Consider the following 8,222-nt stretch of genomic DNA (forward strand, 5'->3'; position numbering starts at 1 on the left):
CAGGTAAGGGCGCGACCGCCGGGGGGGGAGGGGGCGGTGGAAGGGGATACCTGTGTTCCCCTGACCTTCCTTGGAACACAGGGCGCAGCCACCCGAGGGCTTTCCTCCCTACAGGAGGGCACCCCAGTGTTTTTGCCTCGGTTTACCCACATAACATGTAATCACCTGGAATATGTAGAAGAACTCAGTAAGGCCTGCTCTTAAAAAATGTCAGCCTGCCGGGCAGCCCGGGTGGCCCAGCGGTTCAGCGCCGCCGTCAGCCCACGGCGTGACCCTGGAGTCCCAGGATCGAGTCCCACGTCGGGCTCCCTGCATGGAGCCTGCTTCTCCCTCTGCCTGTGTCTCTGACTCTCTCTCTCTCTCTCTCTCTCTCTCTCTCAGGAATAAATAAAATACATTAAAAAATTTAAAAAAAAAAAAGTCAGCCTGCTTCCATCGAAGAAGGACGAGAACACCCCGAGCCGGTCTCAAGGAAACGAAGCTGAGCAACTCGGGTAGAATTCCTCCGAAGCAGATCCAGGTGCTCTATGCGAAGCTTTCCTACCTTTGTGCTCCTGGTCGTGAAACAACAGAAAGGGGCCACGGGAGGGTTTCTGCAGCTGGGTTCCTTGGGGGGTGGTAGGGGGGACCTAATTTACGTGTCAGCTCTGCTTGAAAATCAAACACAGCCTGCCCAACAGGCTCGGCCTCGCCCACCTCCGTACTGCTCGTCCTGCTTTCCCCCTGCGCCTACCTGGTCCCGAGGCTACCTCCCCGGCGTTCTGGAAAGGTCACACTGAGTCCCGCGGGACAGAACACAGGGCTGAAAGCGCCCGGCCCGCCTTGCAGCGAAGCTTCGGCCCGACGGCAACCACCGCCTCCAGGGAACGGCTGGCTCTAGGCCCTCGGAGGGAGCTGCCTGCAACCTGGGCACCCCCACAACTATGGCTTATTTGAATTTGTTCCATCCGCGGTCACAAAGCCCACACTCATGCGTAGAACTCGTTAATCCTCAGGTTTTGTGACAAAGGTCAGTCGTTCCAAAATAAACGATTATTGATTAGCCAAACCAGAAATAAATTTGGGGGAAATGTGCTTTGCCATCAGACGTGACATTTTGATCCCCCCCCTTTTTTTTTTAATTTTCGATTTTCCTGGAGTTTAATGAGATGAGTGGATGTGATTGCAAAGCCACAACTAATGACTACAGATCTAATGAGATTCTAAGGTATCTAACATTTACAGGGCAGTTCACCAAGGTCCACCAGGCTCTACTCGAGGGCTATGCCTGTGTAACAGGGCTTTATCCTACCCTTACAGCCCAACGAGGTGAGTGCTGCTAACGCCACCCCCACTTTACGGAGGAGCAGACCCAGACAAGAGGCAAAGATGACTTGCCAGACCCCTCAGGGTGTGACCCCCAGAGCCAAGCAAGCCAGCCTCTGAGCCACCCCCTCACTTAGGGCAACATGTCCAGAAAGGCGCAGTGGGATTAGGAAGAAAGTCATGTTTGATCTTCAAATCTTTCAGATATTCTATATACTCAATCTCTAAAAATGTACTGGATCTTTATGTTCTCTGGGTTGTCCAGGGAGCACTTTATCACCGCACTTCACCCACAAAGGGTTGTCATCTCAGAAAAATTGTCGGATTTACATCAGTAAACTAGCCCAGTTAAATACACCGCTCAGCTCTGCGCTTTGCCTCAGATGCTCAGTGTAAGTGGAAAAAACATCTATTTGGCCCCAAAGTGGAATTCATTCATTCACAGTTTTATAAAACTCCAGAAATCGAAAGTATGTCAGCCCAAGTTGCATAACTTCCAGTGTGGTTAAGGGAAAAGACAGTCGTTGCCACTGTTGGGAAATACTTGACTTTACCTAATAAACCCTGCAGCACATAGCGAAGCTTGATCGACACACAGATGCCCCGGGGAGAAACACCTACAAATCATCCCATTACCATTCCTTTCTCTTCAGACAAAAAACAAAAAAATGTTCTTCCTCCATATTTCTCGTATAACTTTCACATCCTGACAGCAAGATCAGCGATGTTAAAGTCAAATATCAAAATGTGACGGGTCTTTTTCATGTCCTAGGAGAAAAGTTTCCAGCACTTTCTATGTGAAAAACTTCTTTGAAGAACCTGCGCTATTTCACGTAGGTGCATGAAGTTTTGATTTTTTTTTTGAAGATTTTATTTATTTATTTATTCATGAGAGACACAGAGAGAGGCAGAGACCCAGGCAGGGGGAGAAGCAGGCTCCGTGAAGGGAGCCCAACGTGGGACTGGATCCCGGGTCTCCAGGATCACGGCCTGGGCCGAAGGCAGGTGCTAAACCACTGAGCCACCCGGGGATCCCAGGTGATGAAGTTTAACATCTGCGTCCCCTTGAGCGGGTAACCACGAAACCTAAAACACAATTTTCATCTGTGGGTTTTGGATCCGATAAGCGGCGTTAGGTTTCCCCACACCTTCGGGGCCACCGAGCTCCGCCGCGCTGCTGTGCAAGTTGCCACAAGGACACAAACGTCTAGAAGCAAACTTGGCGGGCGCTCGGGTAACGTGGGCCGCAGCGCGAGGTCCTGCTGCCGTGGACACCACTTCAGCAGGCGGGAACCCGGGCTCCGCGGTGTTCTGCGTTGTTCTGCAAGGGTCAACAACACTTACCATGAGAATTTTGTTTGGGCCGTAATCATGGGAATAGATCACTTCAAACCCCTCGTTGATTTGTAAGCTCCTTGGGGGCGACAACCCCGTCGGCTCGCCTCTCGTCCTTGTGCCCTTCGTGGGTCCAGCAGCAGATGCTCGTTCAAAACGCGTGTGCTCACCCACGGACCTGTACAAATGTTTGCAGATGAAATGATTAAAGTACGATTTAAATAGATCCGTGTAATTACAGTGGAACGGAGGGGAGCTCCGCGGAGGAGGGGGCACTTACAAGATCGTTGTCACTCCGGGCAGGTACCGTGGGAGCCGCGGATTTCAACCAGCTCGGGAGCCGCTCTGTTATCCGGCCTTGGCTGGGGCAACATGCCTGGGACGTTATGATTAATGAGCAAACAGGTCGCCACGCTTAATCCTCAGATCTTTCAGGTATTTTATATCTTCAATCCTAAGCTTGGATGAACCTCTATTAAGCTTCGTATTCTCTTACGGGACTGCAATTCCTCATCCTACTTCACCTAAAGCTTTGCAATTTGGAAAAAAAGAATGAATAGAAAGCAGTGATTACCACGTAGTCGTCTGTTCCAATGAAACTATCCTAGAAAATGTTTAGGAGGTGGAATGGATGGGAGGAGGGGTTGACTGGAGGAGGCGTATAAAGAGTTACAGAAACACAGAGAGAGAGCAAGGGAGACACCACCTTCTCTATTTTGAAAAACCGGATACTGAAGAAGGCAGCACCATTCCTGGGACCGGGAAGGCTGGAGGGGATCCTTCCAACACAACTATTGCCAGAACCCGCCTCCCCTCTCCTGGAAGACTTGCCATGATCGATGGGGTCAGCTCCTCAATCGATGCCATTGGCGTTATATTTAATCACCCCAAGTTACTTCGTTCCAGATATTTCCGCAATGCTCCAAACAGTCCTGGTCAAGCTCAAAAGCATAGTGTGTCGCACAGAGAACCGAGCTACGTCCCGACAACCCAGCCCACCTCTCGCAGAGCTGTTTGTTTGCTGTCACTGCCAATCGGTATCATGGACGGCACAGCTGGTCAACCTGTCGTGCTAGAGCCCGGCAGTTTATTCAAAGTCGTGAACTTTAATCCTAACAGGATTTTGTTTTGTTTTGTTTTTATTATTCTATTTTATTTTTATTTTATTATTATTATTTTTTATAAATTTGTTTATTTATTGGTGTTCAATTTGCCAACATACAGAATAACACCCAGTGCTCATCCCATCAAGTGCCCCCCCCAGTGCCCATCACCTAGTCACCCCCACCTCCCGCCCACCTCCCTTTCTTTTTTTTTATTATTATTTTTAAAATTTTTATTTATTTATGATAGTCACACAGAGAGAGAGAGAGAGAGGCAGAGACAAAGGCAGAGAGAGAAGCAGGCTCCATGCACCGGGAGCCCGACGTGGGATTCGATCCTGGGTCTCCAGGATCGCGCCCTGGGCCAAAGACAGGCGCCAAACCGCTGCTCCACCCAGGGATCCCCCACCTCCCTTTCTACCACCCCTAGTTTGTTTCCCAGTTTTATTTATTTATTTTTTTTATTGGACCTCAATTTGCCAACATTTAGCATAACACCCAGTGCTCATCCCGCCAAGTGCCCCCCACCCCCCGTCAAGTTTGATTTTGAAATGACCCGCTGCCTTTCCTACGTGAGCGCATCTTTAGTTAGAGCGTCATGAAGAGCGGAGCTTCCACATGGAGTCGCGGCATCAGCTAACTAGTGAACTGAGTGTTACACATGAAGCAGCAACCCGACTCTCAGTAGGATTTCCCACAGTTAGCCTCCTTTGAAATGACTGCCGGACCGTCTGCCTGCTAACAAGTTCCACCCCAGAGTTCCTCTGGTTTTAGAAACACCAACACTTAGAAATGTTTGCCTACCACCAATTTGAAGAGCCTACATTTCAACTTCTGTATCCTCCCAAAACAGAAAGAAAAATCTTCTCCTTCCCATTTGAGTCATTCATGTTTCCTGGAACTTCCCTGCTTCCTTCTGCAGCCAAAACAAATTCTGTTTCCGAAGGAAAGTATGGCCTCTCGGGCCTGTTCCCATCCCTACTTACTCATTTGCAGACGTGAAATGTGTATCTTGTCCTTGCTTTGTGTCCCAGCGAACACCTATATGCCATGAGTCTGCTGGAAAGCTGTGCTCAAGGGGTATCATGACAGGCAAATGGGACAGTGAAGAACAGCTGCGGACGTGCACGTTACACAGCCTCTTCTCCTGCACGGTGCCTTCAGATTTCACTTACAAAACACAAGTTCAAAGACAAAATTATTTCAGAACTTCACGATGACAACTGCTGAGCATCTAGCCAAGCACGATGCCCTCCTGAGCATGAAGGTGACCCTGGTGACAATACAGGTACACAGATAAGGCATTATAGGAAAGGCTCACTGCAGAAATGTAATGGTATCGAGGAGACAGCGGTCACCCATGCTTCCTCTTGCCTAAGTCAAAATTCTCATGAGTCCATCAAAATAGCATCTGTAAAATTAACAAGACAGGAAACAACACATGTTTGAGAGAATGTGGAGAAAGGGGAACCCTCATACACTGTGGGTGGGAATGTGAGCTGGTGCAGCCTCTCTGGAAAACTGTGTGGAGGTTCCTCAAAGAGTTAAAAATAGACCTGCCCTACGACCCAGCAACGGCACTGCTGGGGATTTACCCCAAAGATTCAGATGCAGTGAAACGCTGGGACACCTGCACCCCGATGTTTCTAGCAGCAATGGCCACAATAGCCAAACTGTGGAAGGAGCCTCGGTGTCCATCGAAAGATGAATGGATAAAGAAGATGTGGTTTATGTATACAGTGGAATATTCCTCAGCCATTAGAAACGACAAATACCCACCATTTGCTTCGACGTGGATGGACCTGGAGGGTATGATGCTGAGTGAAGTAAGTCAATCGGAGAAGGACAAACATTATATGGTCTCATTCATTTGGGGAATATAAAAAATAGTGAAAGGGATTATAGGGGAAAGGAGAATTGAGTGGGAAAACTTAGAGAGGGGGACAAACCACAAGGGACTCCTAACTCTGGGAAATGAACAAAGGGTTGCAGAAGGGGAGGTGGGCAGGCGGATGGGGTGACTGGGTGACAGGCGCTGAAGGGGGCACTGGACAGGATGAGCACTGGGTGTTATATGTTGGCAGATTGAATTTAAAGGAAAATTTTTAAAAAATTTTTTTAAAAGCATCTGGATTCCAGAATAGGATACGAACTAAAGTGGGAACAGAAAGAAATGACATACGACACAAAGACCACGTTCTAACTACCTGTTGCGATATAACACACCAGCTAAAATAAGTGGCTTAAAACCATTTTACTGTTCCTTGCGTCACCACGTAGAGGGCCACTTAGGAAGAAACTCATTCCTTGTGCTGTTACATGATCCAGAAATCAAATTCCTTGTGTTTGAGCCCATATGTAAGTGCGTATATACAAATGGATATGTGTGCGTCCGTGTGTGTGCACACTCAGGAACCTGGGCAAGGCTCGGCTGGGACCGTCTTCAGGCCCTTGTGGCACTGACTAGGGCCGCTTGGTGGGACTCAGCTGCCCCAGGATCCGATTCCATGGCTTCCCTCAAAAGCCTGGGTCTTCGCACACAGCGGCTCCAGCAGGGCAGCCAGACCTCCTCCTGGTGCTCGCGATGCTCCCGGTGCTCCCGGTGCTCGCGGTGCTCCCGGTGCTGGGAAGTGGGACTGCCAACCCTGTGGGGCCGGGCCTTGCAAGCTGGCTTGGCGTCTCGTTTCCAGTACTTTCTGGGCTGGAGCAATCTCGCGGCCTGTGCGGATTCGGGGAAGGCCACCCCGAGCCAGTCCCCGTGGGAGAGGAAGCCGCACTGCCCTGGCTCTGCCGCGGGCCCCTAACCCGAGCTCCCTTCCACGCGCACCGAGCGAGCCCTGCCTGCCGTGGCAGCGGTCCGACCACCTCGACTTTCCCAAAGGGTCTTCCAGGCAAAGGCCGGTGAATTAAGGGGCTCGAGAGATGGGCCCGTCAGCAGCAGCCTTGTCTGTTCCAATGAGCATCCGTGCGTTTCCCTGGACGTCACACGTATATTGACGTTTCATCCTCCCAGCCCTACACTTCGCGCACCTGCTGCAGTCACCATATCCTCACGTGCCGTGCCCTCCCCCTGTGTGATTCCCTCAGGACGCAACACGCTCTCTGACAGATAGCTCTGACTTCTGATTAATGGGGCTGCTCCTCCTGCAGAAAGACGTGAAGCCAATTTTAAGATTATTTCTCCCATAGATCTGAAATTCCATAAGATGGGACCGGAGCACTATCTGTGACCTCTTGCCCCGTGAAAGGAATGAGTGTGTCAAGAAAAGTTGTGCTCCCGCGCAAACCTGGGCATGCTCCTGCCCTGTGGGCTTGCCTCCGTCCCGGGTACTGCTTGCCCGGGGTCTCCCCCAGGACTGGAGATCTGCCCTCATGCACCTCACACCCCAGGAGATTTCTCTGGCTCCGGACTTACCGTGTGTCCTGAACCTGATGGCTTCCATCCAGTTCCGGAAATTTCCATGTTGTTTCTTAAATATTGACTCTTCCCTACCTTCTTTTATCTCTTTTTGAGATTCTATTACAGATAACGTAGACCTTCCTACCCTGTACTCTGGGTCCTTTGATCCTCTACTCGTCTCTCTGTAGTACATTCTGGGTTAAGGCCACAAATAAATTCTTCAGCCCTTAGCTTCTCTCGGAAGCCCTGCTACGATAGCTCCTTTGATCTGTCCTTTAAGTCTTTGTAAAGACTTTTGTTTTAATTTCTAGGAATTTTGTTTAAGTCTTTTTCAGACACACCTGAACTTCTTGACATAGGATATTAATTATTTTTCCTCGTGTTTCCTATTTTTGTGCTAATCTTGGTCTTTAATCAGTTCACGCGTACTCTCTGGTCTCTAGGTGACCATTCTATCACCTGCAGTTCGTGGCCGCTTTAGTCTGCTGCTGTTTTCTCCTGCTGCCCTTTGTTCACAAGCAGTGCTCCCCAGGGGATGCGGGATTCATGAGCTTGCCTGGGGGAATCCGGTGCTGCCTGGGTGGCCGGCCTGTTCCTCCTCCTGAGTTAGAGATCCGAGGGGTATCCCCAGCCCGAGACCACCTCTTATGCTAATTCCTTGGCTTTCAGAGTCCCTCTCCCTCGACTATGCCGTAGTATCCACTCAATCCCAAATCCACAGGATAATAAGCCCGTGGTAACGACTCCTTGGGAGATTCCAGAGATTTTTAGGTAGTGAACCTCGGCATTCTAACCATTCTAAAATGTACAGTTCGGTGTTATTTAGTACATTCGGTATTTTGCAACCGTCACAGCTATCTGGTTCTAGAATGTTTTCATCACCCCACAAGGGAGACCGGTGCCCATTGGGCCGTCTCTGTCATTCCTCCTCCTCCTAGCCCCTGCTCCACTAAACTGCCCAGCCCAAGACAGAAAAAAAGAAATCTCGTCATTGCTTTTGGCTGACAGATTCTATTTCTGAAGGGTTCTTGTTTCTTCCCCCCTCTTCTTGCTGGCCCAGAGCCTCATCTCTGTCCAGG

The 8,222-nt window shown here is 49.8% G+C and overlaps 1 long non-coding RNA gene across 1 annotated transcript; it reads left to right on the forward strand.

Moving 5' to 3' along the window:
• Positions 1 to 395: 395 nt before the first annotated feature.
• Positions 396 to 1,074, forward strand: LOC140631644 (uncharacterized). The gene is made up of 2 exons (XR_012029178.1): positions 396 to 520; positions 681 to 1,074. It is a non-coding gene; the product is annotated as an uncharacterized lncRNA (long non-coding RNA).
• The last annotated feature ends 7,148 nt before the right edge of the window (positions 1,075 to 8,222 follow it).

Source organism: Canis lupus, chromosome 4, assembly GCF_048164855.1.
Source record: "Canis lupus baileyi chromosome 4, mCanLup2.hap1, whole genome shotgun sequence".
Lineage (NCBI taxonomy): Eukaryota > Metazoa > Chordata > Mammalia > Carnivora > Canidae > Canis > Canis lupus.